The 27,804-nt window shown below is 38.3% G+C and overlaps 1 long non-coding RNA gene across 1 annotated transcript in view; it reads right to left on the bottom strand.

Annotated features, from left to right (window-relative positions):
• Nucleotides 1–7,102: 7,102 nt before the first annotated feature.
• The window catches only part of LOC125325634, a 208,643-nt gene continuing 187,941 nt past the window's right edge, over nt 7,103–27,804 (bottom strand). The window contains exon 10 of the long non-coding RNA XR_007203450.1: nt 7,103–7,184. This is a non-coding gene — a long non-coding RNA (uncharacterized LOC125325634). The remainder of the gene's footprint in view (nt 7,185–27,804) is intronic.

The raw sequence follows: 27,804 nt of genomic DNA, 5'->3' as shown, positions 1-27,804 counted from the left end.
TAAGCACAAAGTATTAATTTCCCCTTTAAGCATAAAGCATTTTCAAAAGCCAGAGTAGAAAAATGTAATTGCTGTGCCATCATTGGAAACTATGCTCAAATAGAAACTTGACTTTGTTTCACAAAAATCACCTGGTGTTTAAAGCCCGAAATAAAAGGACAGTACCATCAGCATTTATATTGACAAGAATGTTCCTAAATGCCTTATCAGGGTGATTTAATTTTCCATCTGACTGCTGGATTTGCTTTGCATGAAGATCTGGACACATACAAGAATGTGTGTGTTTTCTTTTTCTGCCATACTACTAAGAAAGTAACTCAGGATCACAGAGCAGCCTTTTGCTGCAACTAATCCCTCCGGATCTGACCGAGCCTTTCAGGCTGTGCTTCCTGTCTCAACCCGCCTATGCGTTCTGAAAGCAGAATGAAAAAACCCAAAAATTTGGCAAACAGCCATTAAAAAAAACAAAAAAACAAAAAAAACCCCAAAAAAACCCCAAAACATTTGCTATGCAGGTCGAACTTCAAAGAATGTTTAAACCCCCCCCCCAAAAATGAACAGCGCAGAATTCTAGTTATTCCTTGGCTTCATCACATGGTGTCAGGGTCTTTTCTAGGGTCAGATTTGAGCCCTCAGTAGTGGGAAACCCCAATCTCTCTACAGCATAGGGAAGAAACTGCAGTGTTTACATCATCAGAGTTAAAAAAACTTCACTGAGGCAAGGCTAAGGACCTGATTATTTTTCCGTATGAGCAAGAGTTGATTTAGAAATCCACAAAATAAACCAAAAAGCTATTTTTTACCTCTCAGTTAAGATTATCAGTAAGTTATTTTAAAAGTATGATTCTTCTCAATATTTAAACCCAGTAGTAGTGACTAATAGATGTGAGAACCACATTTACTATGAACATAATTACCAACAGATCAAAATCTAGGACCAGACTGACCACCTCTTACACACAGTGGAGACCTTCATGTTTGCAAATTTCAACGGATTGAGATCATCTATACATACGGGCAGCAGAGTAAGGAAGGATGCATGAACCTATACTTCTATCTTGTCCCCTATTTTAACTTCAGACTGCTATATGCAAATATAAATGACAAAGTCTTCAAAGCATTCTACAGACCTCTATGGGCCACATGCTGTGTTTAGGTAAGTAGGCATCTATCACATCATGGAAGTTATCAAATGACTGTCACTTTGTGAGCACTCCCATGAAGCATCCTCTTATGATGGAGAGCCCAGAAGATCTCTCTCTCTCTCTCTCTCTGAATTTATGATCTACCCATGCACACAGATCAGGCCAGCTTAGTCACAGCATGGGTAACTTCCCACCCCCAGTAATAGCAATAAAGCAAGCTCCACAATGCCTCAGAAGTCCCTAATGTCCATGGGATGTCAGTGCTAGCTTTTTCAACAGAACCCCTATTATTAGCCTGCTCCCTTCTCTCACTACAGAAAGAGAACACGACAGTAGAGAATTGACCAGACCTTACATTTCCACACACAACAGGATGTATGTGCTCCCTTTTTATCAACATGTGGCATGTCAACAATAGAGGAGTTTTGGTTTTTTGTTTGTTTGGGGGTTTTGTTGTTGTTGATGATGTTGGTTTTTTTTTTTTTGTTTGTTTTTTTGTTTGTTTTGGGTATTTTTTCATTTGATTGTGTTTGCATTTGTTCTGGTTTGTGTTTAAGAGTGCCAAGCCACACTTCTGCTTCCTAAACGGGGCAGAACATTCTATTCATCTCCCACAGCAGCATAAATCTTCCTTCATTATTCTTTGGGAAAAAAGCAGACTTACCTTTTCCTGACCTTTTTTTGTTTTTCATGATAGGAAGGAAAAACAATTATTCTTGCTATGTTCTGAAGATTTTTAAGCTTACAGAAGTGTTTATGGATAGAATGGCTTTTATTTTGATCACATATTCTTAATAACAAAGAACAAGCATTAGCACTGCAGGTAATGCAAGAACGCAGCAGAAAAAAACAGGCTGGTGAATATGAGAAAATCGTATCAGCATTCCTTCCTCAAAACACAGGAAACACCTATTGTCCACAGCACTTTTCATCATGGGCACGGAAGCAGGATTAGAAGAGTGCTTAACCAGACTATTTAACCTTCACTGAAAGACGTAGAGTAACCCAGAAAGTTCCCACTCTGTCACTACCTATGCCCCTCCAAACCATCTCCCTCCCATGGTATGAAATATAACTAGACATTTCTTTCCTTCCCAGTGATTTATTGTTCTGTAGATAAATTTAATCCTCCCCACTGTCTCCCACATAGTTATTTTGCAAAAACTCGGACCCAGGAAAGACTTATTAAAAGGAATATAGATTTGCTATTATAAAGGAAGATAACAGCCCTACTGTCCCTACAGCTGCCTTCAGAGGGGTAGAAGTTCACTACACATTGCATCACCACGTATTGCTCTGTATGTCTCTTGGAGGTTTAAGATTAAAGTACTCCTTAGCAAAACAGTAAATAAATAGTGGCAAAGAATTGTGATACACACATATTATGCCATTTTACATAATAGCCATAAACGTGTGTTCTATACCAGAGTCTCTGGTACAAATGGTATAAAGAACAAAACAGTGCCATTTTTTGCTTCACCTTTAAAGATAATGAGACTTCTTAATGCTGCAGAAGTTTTTCTCTCTGATGAAAAAGGAACGGGCTATTTCCTACAATTGCCAAAGGGCTGAGATCTGCCAAGGAGGCTCATTTTGCTTGCATCATCTTAAAGGAATGATCCACCAAGGTATATACTGGCCAGCACAGCATCTGGAAACTTTTCAGCTGAAATTGAATGCCAGAGCTCACTGTGGCAAAATATAAGAAAGCTATTTACAATGACACATATGACAATAAAGATCAGAGCATATTTTTGGCACAGAAGAAAATTCAAGCCTTAAATTTCTTTATGTTTGCCAATATCTGGTTTAGTACAATTATTCACTTAACAAGGCTTTTATTTATTCATTTCAAGAAAGAAGATAATGGCCTCAAGTATTTAATTACTAAGGCAGACTAAAGGGGAAGAAAAAAACTCCTTAAACCACATCTTAAAAAAAAAAAAAAAGGAAAAAAAAGATGCCAACCCACAAAACCTTTTCAAATATGCTCTTAAACTGTCCCAGAATTTTTTTTACTGATGTTTTATCCTTTCTCTGGAAATTCTCCTTCTGTTTCTCCGGAATATGTACAATACAAATTCTAGATAGAAACCTAATAAGCAAGTAATACACACCTACACAAATGTATACACAAGTTCATTACTAGATACTTCAATACTTATATATTCTGTGCCATGGAAAGCACACATTCCATGTACTTATATAGATAGATAGATAAGCCACTAGTTGAGTGGCGAGTACTAAAGAGGAAAATTATGTCTTGAAATATGACTGGGTGATTATATTTAGACTCTGAAAGATCCACTGAAGGGGGAATCATCTGCTTTACTAAGTAAACTCCTGGAATAAACACTGGATGTACAGTATTCCGTCTGCAACCTAGCAAATCATTGCAGTGTAGAACATTGTGTGGATTATGAATGTGCATTAAATTAAATATTGTTACAGAGTTTTTTGCCTGCCTTAGGATGCACTCAACACTTTCCTCCTTCCTGTCTGACAATACGTTGCCATGCTATAAAAGCCCTAATGCCCATTTCAACGATTAGCTGTACATCAGCATTACTACTTCAAATCCACAAGTTTCGCATCAAGCATTAAATGGGATGAATATTGATCTGCTAAAGAGGATTTATTTATTTCTAGCTCTATCCAAAGATCAACTACTAGCAGCTTTTGGTGGATCTGTTGAGCTCTCACAGCACAAAGCTACTGCATACATGACACCGGACTTGACATTTCAGTTCTGGAAGAAAACCAAACAGTAAATTCACTGCAATAATCCTAGATAAATGAGATGATCACTGGAAAAGCTGAGATAGTTAAGTGGTCTATCAGAAAAGTCCAAAGGATGATATTGAATTGTTGCTACGTAGTAACCTCTCTCATGACAACATGGCACAAGATCACCATATCAGGTGCCAATATCTTTGCCTTAAAAAAGCACCATGTCTTTAGATTATCTTGGAACACTTCACAATTATGTTCTGAGCTGAAAATTTTATACTCAGTATGAGTATAATCAGATACATATCAATATCACAATGTTTACCCATTCATTCCTTTTTTGTCCTGTTCAGTCAATAACACACTAATAACTGTATAATGCATTCAAGAAACACAGATATCTATTTCAACCCTCCCAGCACAGGTAGGAGGTTTCTTATCATGTTAGAGCTGTCCTCAAAATGTTCTTTTCGCTGTATTTCTGTAGGGATCACCTTTTACTCTTTGGCACCGATAAAGTAGGAAAACATACAAATGAGTGGATGAGGACTGCAAGCAGTTTAGAGATGAACTGGTGAGTTGCCTTGCCTTTTATATTCAGATGGCAAGGGCATAAGAGAATGCTATGTTTCCACTAACTTTGACAAGGAGTGTTTGAAATGCCAGTGTAAGAAGCCATGAAATTTTTGGTGTGTCACTCACACAGGAAGCTGAAAAAGTCAGTCAAAACATTGCCTCAGTGCTATGATTTCATCAAGACATATCATTTCAGTAGCTAATAACATAGTTCTAGTCATCTGTTAAATGTTTCACTTTTATTTATCTGGTTCCTCTGCACCAACTTTCCTGTATGGGAGTATTACTTTAAAGAACACACGGAAAAGAAACAGAAACAATGACACGCAATGAGAATATTTGCTGCTATTAAAGATTGCCTCATTTTTGCCTTCTTGTAAGACCACAGTTCTCAAAAAAATCCTTCCAAAAAAACAGCAGGAAAAAACCTGTGCAGCATGTTATCAAGACCAGATCTGAAAGCTGAAAACCAATGCTTTGTTTTGTTTGCTTGAACTCTGTGAATTCCTAAATGTCCTTGCCACAGGTAGCACTCAGTTTAATTAGGTTTTTGTCTGTAGAACAGTGTCTGCTTCACCAAGGCTAGAGGACTTTGGACCAGTTCCAAGTGTCAATGAAAGAGGAACAAAATGTATTTCAACATTAGCGCTGCATTTAGACAAACTCAAATAATCTGGTTTGTTGTTTGGGTTTTTTAAAATATATCTTCCACTTCATCTCTATATAAAAAATAAGACAGGCTTTTGAAGACAGCGTTTATATGTTCAAATATACTTCAAATGCAGAAGCTTGTATTGTTTATAAAATCCCTTAAATGAAAAACCTCAAAAGAAATCTAAAAAAGTAATCTGAAATCTTTCCACGGTAATCTCTGCTTGGTTAAATATCTTTAATGGGATATCATTACTGCAGAGCCCACGCAAAGTTTTCTCTTCCAACAGACTGTTTCATTCTTTTGGAAAAACAAAACGAAACAGTATAACCATAAGTAAATAGTGTTAGGAGAGTCAGTTATATGTTGCCTGAAGCTTTCAGGCTATTTGTATCTGGAACACATGAAATGACACCAGATTCATATCCTGAGAAGTAAGAATCTTTTTCCTGTCTTTCATATTCTCATAACATGGCTCTTTATAAGCTACATTCTAGGAACAGTGTCTACCTTTGCAACATAATTTGGTCAAAAATTAATTTGAGTCACTAATTCTTTCAATTTTTTCTCCTACTAAATAAATTTAAAATAACAGAGTGTAGTATAAGGAAAACTTACATAAAAATATAATGTCTCTAAATATTTCTGTAGTTTGTTGGGAGTATCCATCAGAAGGAAATATTAGAAATATTTGCTTAACTCTGGTTTACTACATAACGCTTTTACCTAACAATAATCCCTTTCTTCACTAACACTTCATAACACTTACCAGTCTGAAAAAGATTGCACTGCTTATGGTTTGAATATAACAGCAGAATTTCAGGCATGGTGAAACTCTGTATTCTTTTATCCTGACAGCGTCCTTTTTTTTATCCAAAAGCATCCTTTTGACATCCCTATGGTAATTTCTGCCTCTGCAACTTGCTGTACTATTTAATTAAAAAAGGCATGAGCTCTTTCTTCTTCCTGCCCTTCCCCCAAACCCTTTGCACTATATTCCCAAGCTATTGAAAAATTTTTATTTTATTTATGAAAAATATTGCTCATATTTTTAAATTATTTTATGGTGAGTTTAAAATCAACCTTTTTATACTTCTCTCTCCCCCCCCACCCCTCTAGATTTACTTCCTCATCCTTAGATCACATCTAATCTGCATGCAGAAAATGAGAAAACAAAGATGCCATAAAGCAATACTTGGTGTTGAAACAGAGACACTGGTCATCCTTGGAATAATCACCAACAAGGGTATGACCAAAGGCCAAACTCTTCTGCAGAGCTTCCACCAAGTCATGTGAGAAAGAACTGCAGTGAGCTATTCATAACAGAGCAACTTCTTCAGGCAGCAGCGTCTCCCAAATGTGCCATATTAAGATGTAAATCACAGATACTTCTGCAAGTCATATTTCCACACAATAGAACATTTTCTCCTTCAGTAAAAAACATCAATTTATGTAACTTTATGTGCTAATTAGGAATTTTGTGAAATGTCAGCCTGTCCCATCCCATCTTCCCACTCCCAAGTACTCAGGTTTTACAGAATGATCATAATCCAAACAGCACTATATGATAAACTCTGTGTAATACATACACCACATGAAATACAGATGAGGATTTTTTTAACGTATTGTTCTACAAATCACAGATTCTAACACTGCCTAACAAAACTCCTAGCTGCATAGAAGGATGCAATAAACCTCTCTAACAGTAGCTGATTTGTATGCAACATTGACCATAAGGGTAACTCTTCAGTAAACCTGAATCTCATATATAATGCATAGCAGCTAATAAATCATAGTAAAATCAGGTGGCTTAACGCCAACAATACCCAACTAGTAATGGAAAGGAGGGAAAGATTTATAGAGAAACAGACCCTGTCTGGATTTTCCTTTAAAGAGGCTCACACAGTACAGTGGGAAGATCTTGCTGTGGTTTCCAAGTGGACGCATCTGTGTCATGCTGACTCACTTCATCCTTCCCCCAACATTGCTCCTCACTTAGCGCAGGTGATGCCTCTTCTCCAAAATCATCTTCTTTGACCTTCCACTGGATTTTTTTGCTTATCAGCTCCCCAGTATTTGAGCTGAAAAGGAGAGAACAGAGATCAAAATAAGATCAGAGTATTGTTCCTGAAATTTCACAAAAACATCCCACACTAGATTTTAAACTTAAAGAAGAATACTTAAAAAGAGCCTCCTACAACTGGCTTCTCAACCCTCAAAAAGCCACGCTACGAATTATTCAAAGTGTCACACATTTCCCAGATTCAAAATCCAACTGTATAGCAGGGAGAAAATGTACTTCAGCGTTTACGATGGGAAGAATGGTTTTTTTTGCTTTAAATATCAAGTGTAAAACTGTTCTCTCTCTTCTCATTGGAGATCCAGGAGAGCAGGATATTAGAGACGATTGCTACTGCACAGATCTGAGAAAATTCTTTTCTTGTTGTTTTAGAACTTGTCCACGGCAACCAGAGGCACTTAGCCAGGCAAAAGTGTCGGTGCAAAGATAAAGATGCAGCACTTTCATGTTAAACGTGTTTGCAGCTTCATCAACAGATAGTGCGATATCAACTACATATGTGTAAGAACTAGCACAATACACTTATTTCTTAGGAATCACATTCTGAGGGCCTATATGTACACATAACTAATGCTGAAGTTCTTCAGGTCTCAGTTACCTTTGTGTATGTCATTTGCTCTGACTAAGGGGAAAACAACTCCCTTTGTTTTGTTTGGTTATGCTAGGTTTATGGTTGTCATTGCTGGGACCATCCTGATTCAGCATTTAGCTTGGGAAAACGGCAGCAAAATTTCTAAATCAAATTAAAACCAACCCCCCACTTCTCTGCACTAAAAAGCAAATTACAAGACATCTACTTGTGCCACGCTTTTAAAGCCGGTTTTGTTATTAAAAATACCCCAGTGTCAGACTGGTACCACACGACGAAAAGCTTCTTAAAACTAAAAGCATCTTACAACGTGACGATCCAACGCACAAATAAACCAAGGCCACGCTACCAAAACAAAGCCGGATTAACAGAACCCCGCACGAAGGGAGAGCCTTTGCCCTTTGCCGGGCGCGCTCCCGAAGCCCCGGGAGCGGGGAGCGAGCACTCCCCGCCCGCACCTCGCTGCCCGTGAGGGGCCCCGGGCGCGGCGCCGCTTTCCCGGCCGCGAGGCCCTGGGGAGACGCGCCGGGGGAGCAGCGGCCGCTGCCCAGACACCGCGCTCGGCCGGGGCTCGGCGGCGATTCGCTGCCGCCGGCCCGGCGCATTCCCGGCCCGGGCACGAGATGGCAGCAGCCGCTTGCGGAATGCCGGGCGGCGGGCACGGGGAGCGGGCACAGCCCTGGGCTCAGCGCCCGGCTGCGGACACCAGCGCCGGCCTGCGCGGCTGCCGCACCGCCCGCAGCTCTGCTACACCGCGGTGCGCAGGGTACTAACAGGATTAATATAAAAAATTACACCCCCCCGACCACGGTGAGACGCGGAGACAAAACCACCACAGCAAAACTGACAGAAATAAGGTGAAGTCCACCATTTCAGACAGAGATAAATATTTAAGTATCATCTACTGCCAGGGAAGAGGATGGGATTTTCTCCACCGACCTCAGGAGCTGTAGGGTTGGGTGCAAAGGAGTGGGGCAATATGTTTTTTTCACTGATATCTTGTTTTCTGCAAAACAATTATTTTTTTCTTTACATGACAAATTATTTTCTTGCAACTTTTTTGCAGTATCAAACAGCAGTAATGAAGTCCTTCAAAATGATGGCTAAAAGCCAGTCTCAATAGTATTTATTTAGGGATGATCATAATGATAATAATAAAGAGAGTTCTTACCAAGTAATTCAAGTTTGTACGCAGTTTGTGTATAGTTTGGTCTAGTTAATTTTGCAGATTTTTTATGACATAAAGCAACACAACTAGCACAAACAGTTACCAGTCCACAGTTTTCTATCTCTGCTCTGCTTTAAAAAGGTAGGAAGGTAATTCATGTGACATAACCTTTATATAAAATTGTCTTGCAAACAAACAGGCAAGCCCTACAATTTGTGATCTACTGTGCAACAAGGGGTGCCTGATCAGCTGCTGCCACCCTGTCCTTCCAGAGGCACGGCAGGGGCCTGGCCTGAGTACCAATCAAGCCCGTTTCCCTGCTGCAGCTCTCCCAACACACCACCCCCTGCAAAAACAGCTGCAGGGAGAACCCACTAATTTTTATGCTTTTGCTTCAGAGTATTGCCTATCCAGGGGACAATCACTAGAATCCTGTCTTGTGCAGGTACAACTCACGCAGGTGCTGTTATAGAAGGAAGAACAAGCAAGAGGGAATCCACCTAGGAAGCAGCACCCACTCACTGCCACAGTGAGGAATGCACTGCTGGAAGGTGCTGCGATTTCCCTGTTTCATCAAACTGGGAACAGCAAGACCCAGAGGATGTAGAAGCACAGAGTATGCTGATGAATGAAAGCACACAGTTCCTACATGCACAATAGCTGACGACAAATAATCATGGCAAAGGTTTTTCATGTATCAACGCAAGCATTGGATTATGCTTTCCTGGCAAGAAATGTAAACTTACTAACTATACTCCACATTGTCTTTACAAATAGCCAAGAAAGTGTTACTCCAGAATTCATAGTTAGACTTGGTAATATTTTGCAAGGAATGGTCTGCTGGCAGACTCCGAGGATGTACAGTCTGTACAGTGTCTCGGTCTGTGGTTTGACTCTAGCTCTTAGCCAGAATATTCCACTGTCAATCAATCCTGAACAGAAAAAGACACTGCTCTGGCTATTAAATAAAAACAAGAACATGTATGAATTAAGAAGTTCAGATAGAACAAACAGCAAAAATGTACAAAACCCTCAAGTTAATCAAGAAATAAATTATTGGAGAAAAAGTGTAAATAATAAACATCTTTTTTCCCCCAACACAATCCCTAAAACTAGAACAGAAAAGAGCAAAAATCCTAAATATCTTTTGACCAGAATTCCAGTAAAAATATTATTTTGTTGGGTGGGTGGTGATGGGGGAGGGGGAGAAAAAATTAAAATCAACTAACCCTCTTTTTGCTCTGCTCCCTCAGCTTCTTTTGCAAGAGAGTTACGTGCTCCATGTTCAAGAAGAGTCCTAATGACTCTACATGGGTTCAGCCTGTCTACAGTGCATTTAACTGCTGTTTAATCCCCATTTTTCACTAATGGATGAGACTCCCCGAGCAGGTGGGGGCCCCCAAAATCTGTATTTGCTTCTATTGGGTTTTTTTTAAGTCCTTAATAGACCATGCGTAGAGTGTCAAGCAGATCTAAAAGATGCAATTGGAAAATGGTACATTAAGCTTTTTTATCGACCCACATTTGGCAATGGTTTGTAATATGTGCTGTTTGAAAAACTGGTATAAACTCAGCAAAAGATGATGTAAGATTAAATAAAGAGGGTCAGAAGTTTGGGGAGAAGCACTGAACAGTAGCAGAGGAGCACAGCAGCTGTTACACAGCACACAGCAACACCACAGAATAGTTTATGACAGGAAGTGAAGAAAATTCCACAATCCACCTGAAGCTACAGTGGGAATCATGTAGGCAAAATATAGTTATTAAAATTGGAATGCAACCAAGACTTCAGGGGCTAATAATGCTTTTCTTGCAAGAGATAGCAAAAAAATCCCCAAGCATCTTCATTGACCACAAACTGCAAGACCACAGCTTTACATCTCAATTGAAAGACATGGCTTTTTCCATGATAAATTGTCACAAGAACGTGATTTTTCTGGGATGTGATTTCCTGGCCAGTAGGCTCCATTTCCTTCCAAAAACTGCAAAAAGAGTTAGTGATTTTGGGATTAGAAAAAAAAAAAAGTAATCTCTCTAACATCTCTCTCTCTATATATATACACATACCTTTATATATATATACACACCAACATATATACAGAAAATGTATAAATAAAAATCCTCTTTAAAGCTATTGCTGGTGTTTAAAAAATAATTTGCCAATCTCAGTGAAATGCAATTTGGCAGTCACAATGTGATTATATTTACTATATATTGTGTCCATTAAATTTATTTATGCTAAAATTTTATTACTTCTTGCATAGAAATTGACTTAATTTTACAGCCCAAATACTCCAATGAGGAACTAAAACACCTCACAGAAAAATTAAACTACGCAGAGTGTATAGTGTGTTTTATGTCTGCATCTGTAAAACACATACATGTCACGCACAAATATTTAGGTATATAAATGTGCAGATTCTGAAAGTATATATGCATTAGGACCATAAATACTCCCAGAAGTGGAGCACACACATTTATGCAGCGTGTATTTGTTTATACAAGTATGACTAGAGTACATAAATGTAGATAAGCCTCATGTGTATTATACATTGAAGGTGCTTTACTGTGATATAAAAGATTCTTTTATGATGAAATTTGAGATGCATGTGTTTCAAGGAAAACTTTGTGGAAAATAGCTGTCTAGCTCATCTCAGGACTGAGCAGATAATGGGTGCTATTCCAGTTTGTCAAATCCCTTTTACAGCCACTGTATGTACTAGAGAAAAATAATATTTTGCAGATATTTATTTAAAACAAACTTGGTTTTGTATTTTGCTGCATTGAAAGATACCAATCTCTTGCAGAGACATAAAGCAGCTGTAAAGCAGCATTGACTGCCATAACATCTTACCACATAAAGAAGAAACATGCAATGGTAGGCACACAGTCGTCTTTAAAAATGGCAATTCTTCTGAATGCATTCTGGTATCAATAACATTGGGTGGCTTAGAAACTTCAATAAAATTGTAGCCATAGTAAGACCTGCTAAAGCAGGAGAATGAATTTATTTTTATTTTCTTTAAATGTAGCATCGTAAATGCTGAATGTTAGAAAATACATATATATATATATAAAAAATACATATTTATAAAAACCCCAACTACTATATAGTCTTTCATTACTTGAGAATATTAATTTTCCTTGCTTTATTCAGTGCTTTGAGTGAGATCCACTTCTTATGTAATTAATGCTGGACAAACAGATGCAATATTTAAGACTTTAACTTTGCAACATTTACGGCTTTCTTTTATTGTCAAGGGGAATTTTTGAGATACATGTTGAGTAAATACATAAACATTGGGACTTCTTCCCTGTATCCTCCCTCCTCACAAATTTCTTGCCTTATTCTTTTGAATATCACACTAAGGCCACAGTCTGGAGCATAATTTGGAAGTACACACAAAAGGAGTTGCTACAGTCTCTATCAGACTCCCTGGTTCTTGGCTGTGTCAGATCTGCCAGGTACACACCAGTGAACACATGCTGTGCATTCCCACTGCAGGCTGGCCAGGCAGGAGCCAGATTCTGCCTGGGAGTTATGTGACCACAGTAGTTTGTTACACCTCGGGCTGGGGGAGCTCACGCTTCCGCCATCCACACCGCTCATCTCATCGTGAGAACTGCTACCAGAAGTGTAATTACAGGATTGTCCACAAACACACAAGAGAGTTTTTGCCCCAGGGAGTATCTGTGGGACTCTGCCCTCTAGGTATAATTACTGAATTTGCCTCCCAAACACTCTATTAGGTGCACACTGGAAATCTGGGCTTTTTGAGCATGGATACATGCTCAGAGTTTTGAAAGTGTGCCCATTATGCTGACTGCCCAGAGTAGCATCACACACAGTCCTTATGCCCAAACTGTGGTAATGCTTTCTGTTGTCTTTTTTAAGTTAATGATTCTTTTGATGCCTGCAGAAAAGAGGCATAAATAACTAGGGTTCACTTTCATTCCCCAGATTATTTGCACTTACAGTCTGTTGGAAATTTAGTAGGCATTATTTGTAACTATGAATCGGGAACATAAACATTTACATGACCTTGGCATTTGCACCACAATTATCTATAAATTCTGACTTAACTCATGATTATTTATCATCTTTCTGAAGTGTAAACATATAGAGGCTTTCACAAGGCTAACCAGAAAACCATCCACAACTTAAAATTGCCTTAAGCAATATCTGCAATACAGAAGATCTGACCCTCTGATCCTAATGACAGCTATTCCAAAAATAATCTGATGAAAATACATAGGAGAGCAGACTCAAATGAAGATTATTCACACAAGGACACACCTTGAGATTGGGCCCTAGTTTGTAATTTATTATTCTGGACTGCAAAGCACAAAATACTTGATTTCTTTGTAATTATTGAGCTTTATAGCCTTTTAAGTCCTCAGTTGTCCTATTTTGTATTTCATTTTTAATTCTTTGCTTCTGCTGTTTCACCCTTCCCATACCAGTCATTCCTGTTTTCCTTACCTACACATTTTTGCATAGCTCAGTCGGAGTTGGGATGTTTACAGATGGCAGGTACAGGGGTGGGGGGAAGAGCCCACACAAGAAGCAACTTGTTGGTTCAAACAGCAAGCGAGCAAACAGTTAGCAGATTTGGACTGCTCATCACAGAGCAGGGGCCTGGACAAGATGACAGCAACAGTCTGCTTGAAAGCAGGTTGGGACCATTACTGGTAATTACAGTTAATCAGCAACAATTGTCTTGACCAAGATACAGATCAACATTGAGCACTAACCTAACAGGACCTAATGAGTGTAATGGAGGATGAAGAAAGCCTGATTAAACTTGCAAGGCACTGAATGACCTGAGCAGATGAGGCATTATAATTCCCACACCCTCTCTCTCTCTCCCCTTCTGCCTCCAGTCCCCAGTGCCGATGAAGACGAGTCCTGTAGCTGCGTGGCAGTACAGACTCTGTCCCAATATGCTCTCAGTTGTGGCTAATGGAATTAAACCTTGCACTCTGGTGTGACTGGATATATTTCTATGCTTCATTTTTTTCCAAGTAACTGTCAACTGATATTATGCTATACAGCGATTTCTTAAAACTAATCAATAATGTTGTTCAGCAGTCTGTGGTTATTGCAATACCGAGAGCATTTTTAAGGTATTTTGGAGAGGTTAGGGATATCTAAGCATTTAAACAGAATTGAAAAATGTGCATGCTTTTCCATATCCTTGTTGGTAGTGCGCTTTCCACCATCAGAAGTTCTTTTTCTTCATGAAACTTCTGTGTGGGAACAAAATTTTAATCCTTAAGATCCTTGTTAAGTATATAGCAGTCTCATAAATTATCAATTACAAGGCATGTGCCATTTTTGCAGGTAACTAATTCTATGTAAATTTTGATCTGAAAAGTTTCTGATTAAAAAAATCTGAGAAAAACAAATTTAAGAAACATGTATTTTGGCATTTATATAAAAATATTGCTGCAATAACTGCACATTTCACAAATTTTACATTTAAAAAGGTATTGCTTCTCACAGTATATGCTATAAAACAAGTAGTAGTAGTAGCTTTTCAGGAAAAAATGCTATAAAACGATTTTATCTATTGACTCTTCAGGGTTAAGAAAGTGAATGTGCAAAAGAATTAATTACAGTTCTCTAGACTTCCCCAAAATCTAAGTACAGATGTATAGACTATTTACTGAAACACAGCCCTGTCAATACCACTTCTACTTCAAAGGAAGAGTAATTTGGCCAAAAGTAGAAGAAAACCTGGGCTTCTGGTGGCACAAGCCATCAAAACATCTAAAAGCCAGCCAGCATATGGTACACCTGTGTTTTGTCCATGGCCATAATGACATGTTTCTCAGCCTAGCCCTATCTTCACACATGCTTCATGCTGCACCTATAGATCCTTTACAGGAACTGCATAGCCAGTTTTAGCAGGAGTGAATAGCTGGAAGCAAATCCTTATTTAGCAGAGCATCTCTGCTGAGTCTTACTTTGTTGTCTGTTTTGGGGTTTTTTTTGTGTCTGATCTTGATATAATTTTTACTGAGCTAAAAGGACATAATTATTAATGACAAATACTATTACCAGTTCTGCACTAAATGCATAGCCTGATGCAGCCCAGTCTCCCTGCTCTGCCTCTTTCTCAGTCATTAACCTCCCATTTTCCTGTTTAAATCCTGCCCGGACTCCTAGCCTGCTCTCAAGCTCTGCTTGGCCATTTGCTCTAGCAAAACACACAAGTTACAGAGTCGGGACATGCTACAACTTTCCTGTCCTATACCCCAACAAAATGCCCAAAAAAGGGAAAAGAAAAGGGCATGCTCATACCGGTCATTTTGTTCAGAGGGGGGACTGTACTGTGGTAGTAGATCTCAAAGTGCCAGGGTAAAAGGGGGATTAAAAAAAAGAGAGATTGAGAGCTCTGTTAGACCCCCAAAGCCCATCCTGCAGTTCCTGTTTCGTTGTGTTAGTCCTGTTGAATGACCTACAAACCCCTCAAGACCAGAAAATTATGCTCTATCTTATTTTCTGAATAAAATAAGCCAGGTTCGTTCTCGCAACATTGCATTGCGCTGAAGCTTCAGCTACAAAATGAGCCTGCCAGAGAAATTCTTCCCATCAAAAGGGGAGAACTGATTATGGAGAAACACACCCACAAGCCTACAACCACTCTCCTCTGCATGACACAGTCAAGGCCAACTCTCCTGTTACCCAAACAGTTCAGCAGCATCAGGGTCATAATGTAATTCTGGTACCAGTGTACTGGCTTGTGTCCTTGTGTGTGAGGATAGGGCTTATCACAACTATTGTTAGGAGCCACTGTGCTGCTTTGGGCACTCTCACTAGAAAAGGCTCTGCCAAGACCCACAGATACACACTGATTTCTCTGTTCATATAACATGCTGAATGAGTGAAGGGTAAGAAAAAGCACCTCCAGGGAGGAATGGAGTTTTCCATGAAGCAGCCAAAAAGCTCAGTTTGAGCACCAGTTCAGGCTAGCTGTGCACATAATCTACATTTGCCTTTTAGGCAAACTGGAAGAACAGTGTTAGAGACTGGGCAATCTTTAGGCAAATTTCAGGACAAAAAAAAAAAAAAATCTATTAAGGTTTGGGGTAAAAGATGAACAACAGGGTGAGGTTTAGTTTTTCACCTAAATATCTCTTTCTGCAAGAAATATGGGACGGAAAAAGGTAATGCTTACTATATGTTAACTCTAAAAAGTAGGACCTGTAACCAACACAGAGATACAAAACTTAAGCTTACTTAAGCAGTTTGCAGTTTGGAGAACCTCAAAGATTATGTAAGATTATTAAGCAGTCTGAGATATTAATAAAGTCTACTAGAGGTACCTAAAAACCCAGTATGCATATAAGGCATCCCATGGTTTTAGCTTTATTCTATGAATAAAAAAAAAAAACCAAAAAAACCAAAGCAAAATAAAAACACCTAAAACCTCCAAACACCAAAAACTGCCATAAGCCCACGAAATTTTAATGATCTAGAAAATATCAGTCTTTTACACTTTCCTAGAAAAGCAATAAAAGCAACTGAAGTGTGCCTACATTCAATCCAGAAGTTACTTTTTGAGTACAGGATTTGTTCTGGAAATGAATTTCTTCTTAAATATAAAGTAAGAGATGGAGAATTTATACCTTTGTTGCTGCCAAGGTTTCCCCTCCTACCTGGTCATTCTCTCTCAAACCATTTTAGTTTATTTTTAACTAGGATATAATTTCATGCTTCTGTACTAGATTGAAAAACCTTTTTACTTTCCAGCCCTCTTCTCCACATAAAGACAATTCACATTGTAATCAAATGATCTGTGTTTCTTTCTATAAATTAGAGTTCCTTAATTCCCTCACCACAGCACATTCTCTCCCATTGTCCCTAATTAATTTCTGTCCTTTTTGCCCTCTCTGGTTTTTCAACACCGTTTTAAATGTGCTGACATCAAAACAGACTAAACTACATCAGTATCACCCAGTGTTTAGAGATTGCTAAATTCTTAAGCACAAATAGAGATGACCTAGCCTTGCCTCAGAATTTTTCATGCAAAATTTAAATATTTTAAGAGTATGAGCTAAAGACATGAAGATTTTGCACTAGAAATTACAATGAGGACAGATACACTGCCAATAAATCTTTCTCTGTCTGTGAATTGAGCTAATTTTGACACTAGTCATGTTCAGTATGAAAAATATGGGGTTTAAACAAAATTTACTCAAGAGGTATCTCATAAGTCAAATATTAAGGATTTAAAGGAGTCCATTTACTACTGTCAACCTATTGCTGCAAAATATTGCACACAATGGAGATACCTACCTCTGTGCAGAACATGAAAGAGAGTAGGCTTAGTTTAGATATTAGGAAAAATTTCTCAGCTGTGCAGGTAGTGAGGCACTGAACAGGTTGCCCATAGACGGCTGTGGGTCTCTCACAGCCTGGAAGTGCTTAAGGCCAATTTGGATGAAGCTCTAACCAGCCTGGTCTAGTGCCCCTGTCCATGTCAGGGGGGTTGGAGCTACATCTTTAAGGTCCTTTCCAACCCTGGCCATTCTATGATAATATGGTCCCTGACATCCACAGGAGTGAAGAGTTCTCCCTGACCTTGTGGATTCCGTGCATCTCACTGGTTTGGGCAGCATTCTTTCAGGTGCTTAAATCAGAGGTCAGGCTGAAGCAACTACAAAAGTTGTGGGTAATCTGTAAACAAGTCTGAAGAAAACCTTGAGCCCTTACAAGGACTACTATAAGGCCTTATTCCCAAGCCTTGACAGGGTGGAAGCAGTATCAGTCACATTTGCTATTAAATGTTCCAATGGTTTTCACATCTTTTTCATCCTGGAATTAATTATTCTCAATGCCACCTTGATTGAAATTGTACCAGCACAAGATTATTTTAGTACAATTATCTCTGACTCACATCATGTGAAAGAATATAAATGTTCACAGGACTGAATTAGTTTACCTACATCAGTTTTACATGACATGCTTGTGGGGATTGCTTCAAAGAGTGGAGCTCCTCTTCAACATATAACATTTACAGAATTAGAGATGCATTGTTTGAACATTCTTCTACTATTCTTTAGTATAGGCTAACAAGAAAGTAAGATAAATTTAGTAGATCTTATTTCAGTTGCTAAGCAAATTAATTCATGAATCTTGCTATTTGCTTATGTGCAGTTTATTCCCAGTCTAGGTTTTCAGTTTGTGCTCTTCTGTTTGTGCAGAAAAAAAAAGGGGTTGTATCTCTTTACAGTTTATCAAATATGCCTGTCTTGTACTTCAGTGTTCTTTTTATCCAATTCTTACTAGAATGATATGTTTTCTGAATGATGAATAGGTTCTCACTTTTACGTAAGGTAAGTGTGGTTAAATTAACTGAAAACCATACCTGGAAACATCCAAACACATTCCACACTTTTGAAGGTAACAGCAATTTTTAGATGTTGTTTGAATAATATATAATTTTTAATGAACAAGACCCTTGCAGTTTTACTGAAACATACAAAATCTAAACGGAAACCAAGCAAGCAAAAATCCAGGGGCCCAGTCATGTGAAGATTGAATGTAACAGGAAAAAAAAGGAAAATCTAAAAATGCAACCACAGAAACATCCCTGACCTCAAGCTCCAAGTGAAATGAGATGAAAATATGAGTACTAATGGACTGGTGAGTTAGAAGGGCACCTGCTTTATTCAAATTTCTTGGCTTACCATGTACAGGACCAAAAGAATGCATATACCAATTGAATGTTTCTTTTTTCAGATTTCCCTTTTAAATGCGATATCTCAGAATCTGCTTTTAAAAAGTAATTGACAATCAAAGTCTGTAGGCTCTGCTTACATAAATACTGATGTAGTAGTCCTTGATTCACTGCATCTGGAAATGATGAAATCAGTTGGCTTTCAACTTTGATAGGAAATCATCATGATGTACTTGTATGAATATATACAAAATTCATTTGTGTTTTGTCCTTCCATGATGAATGTTTCACTGCACAGAAGGAATAACTGACAATGCTGCATATTTGGCCTAGCCAAGATGCTCAAGGTGAACTGCAACAACAGTTTCCAAGGGAGAGAGCAGGATAAACTATGCTTAATTTTGGCTGCAAATGAACCTGAAACATGAACTTCCAAAAATGGGGATTTTTTTCAGATTGGATAAGAACTCAAATCTTGGTCAAATCTCTTTTAACTGGAATATTTAGGCAGAATTCATGATTCAGACAGACTCCTTTAGGATCATAGTTATGCTGTGCTTCAGAGGAGGATAAAAAACTGAGCCAGTTGCCTTCCCCCCCCCAAAAAAAAAAAAAAAAAAGTATAGGAGAAGTCAGAGATTAAGACCATAATTTGATATAAGTAATCATGGAATGATTTAGGTTGGAAGAGACCTCAGAGATAAGGCCTCCTCTGAGCCTCCTTTTCTTCAGGGTGTACAAACCCAGCTCCCTAGCCACCCCTAAACTTTTTGCCCCATACTTCAGTGGCCATGATTCATCTTAACCAGGTAAATGTAATCTGCTACATAGAAACAGTCATCTTATTCAGTGCACAAGTCTTACAGTGATTATAAATTCCAATTTAGACCAGGGGAAAAAAAAAAAATCTATTTAATCAAGTAATTTACTCCACTGTTATAAAAAACATTTTCTTACTCCAAGGCTGAAGAATTACTATATATAGATATAGATTAAGTAGGCTATATTAATTTTGGTTTTAAGCAAAGGCATTTTTGGTTACTACTTTTCTTTTGCAAATGGAAACCATCTGTCATATTTTTCTTTTTCAGATGCTAGAAAAAAGCCTCTTAGTGGCTGCTTTTCCCTACAATTTAGTTAAAAAAAAGCTGATAATTTTTTTTTATGGTTAAAAAATACCAGTGTTTCCTGAAGGTAATTTTATGGGTATACTTTTGTTTTATAAGTTCCTGACAAAGAGTCAATTCGAAATAACTGAATAAAATACAGTGTGTTCATACTTGTCTAGCACGCTATTAGTTCAGAAATAACTAGCTCTAATCCCCCCAAAAGGGAGAGTGCTGAATTTTCTTTGTTTTACTTGAACTCTCCTTACAATTATAAAGGCAAGCCTACTGGCTCAGAGACTTGTGTTGCCATGTGCCAGTACTGGGATGCCTGGTAACCAGCTTACTGCCTGCCACAGCCAGCCTCTGACTCTTCCAGGAAACATCAAATATTTTAGTGTGGTTGCATCCCCATGTCCCCTCTTGCCATTTAAATCGCCCTGCATTCTCTCTAACCTGCTCTGGGATGCTGTGCAGTACACTAAACGTCTGATTTTAGCTTAGTATGAGGGCTGTGTGTATATAATTTTTCAGCTGCTTCAGTTGGTTCATGTAGAGGTAGACTGGGTCCAGTTGCCAACACTCACATCTGAAATGAAGAATATTCTTGGTCTCGTTCTACTTGTTTCTTCTGTCTGGTACATTCTGCCTGTGAGCTCTGTTACAACTACATTTTACAGGGTCCTCTCCTAGTAAAGTTTCAGTTGATATATTATTATTATATGGCCATTTATATAGACCCAACTGTGTTATTTCCATTTTATTGCAAGGACATAAAAGCTGGAAATTTACCAAAAGTACAGAAAGGAGACTAAGAGCCTTTGAAAGAAAATGCCTTAGGGAAGTACTAGGTATTAAATGAAGTTGATTTATAGCTGTTACCAGAATTTGTCAAAGGTTGAGAACTCCTAAAATGCAAAGTTATCCTGAAGAAAAGGTAGAAATATTTATGTTAGCAATACCAGCCATATCATTCTTAGATATACTGTTTAGTCATTGCCAGCATACATGCTGGCATGATCAGTGAGATGATCCCAGCCAGAATGCCCCCTCCACGCTAGTCCCACACAGGTCTTACAGAGGAAGAACTAATTAAAAGTAGGAACCTAGCTGCACAAACAAAAAAGCCCCTGTAGTACAACACAGAATAAGATCTGTTTGCCTAGGGAGCATTCACATTTGTAATATCGGAACCAACAGCAGTATTAGACACGTAGGAAGATGAGAACATGCAAAAATAGTATTCCTTCCCTGAAAACTCTCTCACATCCATACCAATGGGTTCTGTCTCTATTTGCCCCTTAGGGCTTGGCTTGTCTTTGTTACAGTGAAGAAACAGGTAACAGCAGCTGACCTGTAATAACAAGTTACTTGTAAACTCTTTGTCCACATCAATACTGCCCATCCCTGGAAGTGCTCAAAGCCAGGTTGGATGCAGCTTGGAACAACTTGGTCTAATGGAGAATGTCCCTGTCCACGGCAGCAGGGTTGGAACTGGATGGTCTTTAAGGTCCTCTCCAACACACAACATTCTATGATTGCAAGATAACACGGCTTAGCTTTTAGTAATTCATATGATCTTGATGTCAGGGTTAGAGCAACTGCATGGAGAGTTACTCACAGTAGAGTAGTGAAATCTTTATAACTGAATTGTGCCTCAGACACTCAATCTGCACATCAGTCATTTAGGAGAAAAAAAAAAAATATATCTTCTGATAACCACTAAGTAATATCTCCCCACATTTTTACATTTCTTCCTCAGCTACTTCTCTCATTACTTCTCACAGTCATTATTACCTTCCTTTCTCCTTAGCCAGCTCCCCTTTCATTTATGCTGTTTGGAGACTGGCTTCCATAGGCATATCCTTTGAAGAGTTCAGTTGCCCATTTAAGGCAAGGAATGAACTCTTGCTCCTATTAAGTATTTCATCCAGTGATAGGCATTGATGTTCTGTCCTTCTGAAAGCACTCTCTACATGTCTCAAGCCTCTGGGCAATGCTTTAATGCACATAAATTAAGAAAAACAAATGGTAGAGATCAGCATCACAGAGGCCAAATTAATAAAATAGAGGCTAATGACTTCAAGTTGGACACAATCTCAACACTTAAGTTCTCAGAATAAGAGAATTTTCTCACAGATTAGAAGACTAATAGTGCTTGGGAAATTGTCTTTTCAGAGAGCTTGGTTTACCTTCTATTCTGTGTTATGCAATGCTCCAAATCATGCTAAACACTATATGTCTGGGACAGAGTCAGCAGCACTTGGAACTTGCTAGTAATTGAAAACAGGTTCTGAAGCAATGATTATCACACAGTAAAACTACAGTACTGCACATGCTGCACAGAGCCAGCCAGTAACCCTAGCCATTTTCTTTTCATCTGAGAGAATAGAACCATGCACTTGAATTTTTTTTTTTTTGGCAGTTGAGCAGTAAATGCACTGTGAACTTCGTTTTCAAACAGTGTTGATATCTCCTGGATTTACTAATCGTCAGATATCAACTCTGCACTAAAACAAGACACATGGTTACAAGTTCCAAGACAGTAAGTCAAAAGACTATTACGCATTGTGCAACTACAAGCTTCCTAAAAAAGCTTCCATCTACTTTGGCCTAGTGTCAGGTTTTCAGAGGTGTGATTCACTGATTCTGAAAAAGAGGTTTCAGTCTGAATTATATACCTGGATTTCACAAAGCATTGCATCAGGTTTCTCAAAACAGTTCAAATTCCTATCCAAATTCACTTATGGACATTTTCACTTAAACACTCCTGAGGATTTCCTTTAAACATAATTCGTATCTTGAGATTATAGCAAGAGAAACAACCAACTACAACTTCATTCCTGGATTTGGAAGGAAGCTGCAGCTGAAAGTACTTGGTAAGGCACCTAGGAATTTGCACAGCCCTTACCAAGAGAACCAAGTTAAGACACTCTTTAAAGATCGAGTTTCCCTTTCCAGCAGAGAAGTACAATTCAGGGAAGATAACCAAAAAGTTACCTCAGTGGATGCCTGAGTATTGGGCTGGTATTGGGCTCCCAGATATTTCCTCTCTCACTGTAAGCAACTTGCAAAGCAGAGCTCTGTAAAAACAGGGCTGCAGGATCCAAGTGCACAGTCTTTGTTTATTTCTAGGTTTAAGTCATTGCCTACTCAGTAGAAAATGTCCTTTCCCCTCTCAGCTCTGCAGATTTCCCTGAATGTTTGTCGTTCCTTTTTATTGCTGCTACTAGTCGGTATTTCAAAGGCTGAGCAAGGCCATCGTTAACCCCTTTATAATGTTATTGCCACCCATGGCTGGCATGGACAGATAGAAATAAGAAAACTGCATGGATGATACAGAAAGTCTGAACTCCCTTTCAAATCACTGCCATGGCTTTGCAGAGTGAGCAGGATTAAAGGGTAGTAAGAATTGATTTTCCCACAGGAGTCAGGTATAGCTATCTACAGAGCAATCAGGTTTCTGGAGCAAGAGAACATAATTTGTAGAGTGACCTGATTTTTCAGGCCAGGACTGCACCTGATATATGTCTGTGCCTTTTTTGTCATTGTCTAGTGAACAAAGAAGGTGACAGCTGAAAGTTGGAAGCTTGGTGTGTGAGACACTTTCACAAACTATTGAAGTGATCTTTTGTATTTGAATTGAATTTTACATGAATAATTTCCATACGTGTGTGTTTGCACTTGTAATCCTAAAATTCTGACAATGTGAATGTAAACTGTGTATCACTAAAATTTATAAAACAGTATAAACTTGATAGCCAAATTTCTTCCTTAAATATTAGTATCACACAAACAGCTGCACTGAAGATGTCCTAAATACAGCTTTTTACATCTCTCAGTAGTTTTGCAAAGGTGCAGTTCATTTTCTCACTAAAATTTGAACTTCTTAAAACACCTCAGAATTTCTATTCTGAATTTCAACAGTCTCTAAAGACGTTTTCTGGTGGTGTTCTACTATTGATGAAACTCAAATTGTTTTCTTGAGCATTTCCATTAGTCTGTAGCTCTCTCTGCTTGTAAGTCATTAGTTTTGCTGGAGTGATTTTAAAGGTAAATACTAAAAGTTTGCAAAACTGGATCCTCTTGTAAACTTGTTTTTGCCAGCTGTTTTGAATTTTGTGATGTTAGAGGTAAGACAATGTTCAGCCTCTCAGCTCTCATTGGTTAGTTATTTTTCTAGCTACAGAGCCAAACAATTGTCAATGACTTCTGTTGCATAAACTTGTTAACCTGAGATCTAGAGAGTTTAATGGAACATAGAAAAAAGCAGTTTCAGACTTTTAAAATGGCCCAGGTGGTTTTCATGATTTTATAGTCAACTTTTTCCTATTTAAAAAAATCTTTCAAATTTTTCCTTTGCATGGTCTTTTTCACCAAAAAAAAAAAAAAAAAAAAAAAGAAGGAAACTTGGAACTGATATTATTTGGGGAAAGAAAAAGGTTTAAATAAGCAAAGTCAATGATCTAAAAAATAGATCCACATTCTCTTGGCTGCAAAAGCTTCTTTAAAAACCTCTGATGTTATTGAAACACTAATGGATAAAAAATTTCACTGGAAAGTATAGTTTTCTCGTCTTGACAGTAGCTATTCAAGTTGAGTAAGTCTGGACCTGTTTCCATGACTTACACTGACAGAAGGCAGTGGAAGAGTTAATAATGTCTTATTTTTTCTTCACCTTGGAAAATAAGGAAACAACAGGACACTGGAGAGATTAGAAACTAGATCCCAGGATTTAACAATCTTAAAAAGAAAAGTTCCGTCCCTGAAGTGTTGGAGCTTCCCAAGCTCTGAAAAAGAGCTACCTATGGTGTGCAAAGAAGGTGAAATTTGCCATATGAAATACACACACACACTCTAGTGAAAATAGTTCACTGAACGGGTGTCCAAGCTGAAGCCTCATTTTTTCTGGCTTAGATGTGCATCACTTGAATGAACACAAGACTTTACACATTCCTGCTGCATTAGCGTAGTACTGTGTGTTCTAGAGAACTTTAGCATTTGTGGGATAACCAATCAATGAAATAGAGAGTATTACAACTTCAGTTTAATGGGAAAAACATCACTTTTTTCCAACAAAAACTGAAGTTATAAAAGCAGGCATAAGAGTAAGTGTATCACTTCAAGTTGCAGATCTATTAATTCTTTCAAGAGATAATTACAATGCTATTGGAAGAACTCTCAGGTTCATTTTCCTTCTGCTGTCAGCATAGGTTTTTAAAAAAGGATAGTTTTGATTATGCTTTATTAAGCAGTTATTTCATTAAGGAATTGGTCAAGGAAGTTGCTAATCTGGATTCAAACCATAGCTCTATCACATAAATGCTTTGAGCTTCTGGGCAAAACATTAAACCTTTCTAGGCTCTGGTTCCAAGTTTGTAAACTAAGAATAACAAGACTTCATTAGCCAATATTTTACACATCTTATGTGCCTACATTGCAAGTTCTGTGAAGAAAGACTGTATTTGTATAGTGCCTGGCACCATTGGGTCTGGATAACCTATATTTATGCATATGGAAATTCTTAAAGGCTCTGTCAACTTACAATTCCTAGAGTACTGCCTCAAACAGAAGCTCTGGGTAAGTCATATCTCCCCTTTGACAGTCTCACAAATCCCTGTGATATCCATTATTCACACTAGCACCACTTCTGATGTACACAGTTCTCTTGGGAACTACCTCTGAATGTCATATTTACAGACTTTCACTAAAGTATATTGAAATAGGTATCGAGCCCAGGGAGCTAAATGTTGCAGTGGGTTAATGAATTAACCTTTCATTTCTGGAGATCTGAGGTGAAACCCTGGTTCTGTTGAAGTCCACAGCAAAGTCCCACTAATGTCAGCAGAGCCAGAAACTGGCTGTAGAGGTTCTGCTCCAGTCATGAATAATTATTTAGCAGCAGCCAAGTGTCCAGTGAGCACCCACCCACCTTGCACCGAGCTACTAAAGGGCCTGACACACCTTCCCAAGAGCTGGAATAGCAGAGAGGATTTGCCTTTGTGACAAGTGATGCTGCAGAAGTTCTTTGAGAAGCTTTTTACTTGTCCCTTACCAATACTTTCCGGCTTTATGCTTCTGCCTTTGCCAAACAACCCATGCACATATGCCATATCCTTTCCAGCACACCCAAATCTAAATATGATGACTGCCTGAATTAGAAAATAATTTTCTCTAGAGAGCAGGAAGCAAATTCCTTACTATGATTTCCTTTGGGTTATTTGATCAAAAATTTAAAAAGAAATTTAACATGAACTGAAGAATTTAAAACTGCCACACATTTAGCTTAGAAAGCTGTGCATCACATGTCTAACTCTAAAGCTTGAAGTAACCTGTAGGGAACAGCAGAAGAAATACTCAAGATTTTTTGTATTTAAAAGTAAGTCATGACACCATTCTGTCCAAGATTGAAAATCTGCATCAATAATAATGTACTTTCCCTCTGTGATCACACAGTATGATTTCCATACCAATTTCTGAGTCAGAACTATTTTAAAAAAATATACCCTATGAAACATAAAACTCAGGACATTGCTTCCAGAAGAAAGTAATCTCTCCAATAACTTCCTGACACTGCAGATCTTCATTGACCCAGACAACATATTTCTTCCTTATACCTGGTTAATCTTAAGTCCAGCATGGTGTGAAAACATCCCTCTACTCTTCATAAAACTTAGGAAGAAAACTTATCTAGATTTGAGATATTTCTCTGGGAATCCTAAGGTTCAAATGAATTATTGTAAATGTAAAAAATGTAAAAAAATGTAGTATGTTTATTCATATTCAAGCAGAAATATAAAGCTGTTTGGTAAAGTATTTTGCAGAATGTTTTCAAGAGTCATTTTTTTATTTATTTGAACAATAACTTATTGAAAATCACTTTCTCTCCCACACTCAATTTAATACTAAATTTCTGCCATTTTAATCTGGTAGCAAACTGACATATCACTGGGACATTCCTCACAAAAAACTCTGTTATTGTGTGCTCTCTACCTTCAACATGACAAAGGCTTTGACAAAGCCTATTTGATGTGTACCAGACAAGAATCCTCCTCCTTGCAGCCCTTCTGCCTGGTGTCAATGAAGGTAATGAGCACCCAGTATATTAGCAGCTCCTTACTTTCACATGAATGCGAAGTGTGACTTAAAACCCCATCTAGAGCTGTATTCAAAACTTAGCCTTCAGGGGTGAAAGAGAGGAACACAAGTCACAGGCAGCAATGAAATGGAAACCAGGTACAGAACTGCTGGCACCAGCCACACAAGGGCAGTGATGGCATCTACAGCCAGGTACAGCAGCTGTAATACCCAAGGGAAACTGACTAACAGTCATTGCCCCCAGATACCCTTTCTGAAGCTGCATAAACCCATTTCTCACTTTAAAATTAACAAGATTATTACTATTCCTGCTTTTAAAACAGTAGCAGGCACTCAGTGGAGCTTTATCCTAAGGAATGTGTTTTTGAGAGGAATATTCAAAATTTGAATGTCTTGTTATTTCTCCATCAGAGGAGAGAGGGCCTATCTGTTTCATGCTCATACAATTTCTTATATTCATTTTGATGGCAGTGCAATTCATTGTGGCAGAATCACAGAATCTAGCAGCAGGAGGAGGATGCTAGACCTGAACTTCAACTGAACATCAACGTAACTATGTAAGTGTTTGAGGTTTTTTGACTGAACTCCCCCTACCTTGATTTAAATGATTCAAAATCTGAAGCTTTCACCACTTTTTTTGGGAAAGCGTATTGCACCCTGGTGGAAGCAACATCAATTACCTAAATACGTCATAGGATGTTAGAATATTTGGGGAAGGAACAGAACCACAAAAACCACAGAGATTTTTGTTGTAGCCGAGTACTTAAAGTCTGCAAACCATCTGTGCAGCTACTTTTTCAAAGAATGTGAGTCCCAGAGGTATAACCTGGCTCGTGTGAAAAAACACAGCTAGCATGTTATTAAACTGAATTCTCCTTTTTGTTAACATAATTCAAAGAACAAGGGCATGCATTTAAACAATTCTGATTTCTCATTGCAGCTTGCCTCTCTATTGCCATGCCTGTGACACT

Source organism: Corvus hawaiiensis, chromosome 5, assembly GCF_020740725.1.
Source record: "Corvus hawaiiensis isolate bCorHaw1 chromosome 5, bCorHaw1.pri.cur, whole genome shotgun sequence".
Classification (NCBI taxonomy): Eukaryota; Metazoa; Chordata; class Aves; order Passeriformes; family Corvidae; genus Corvus; species Corvus hawaiiensis.
This window is presented reverse-complemented; position numbering and strand designations above follow the sequence as displayed.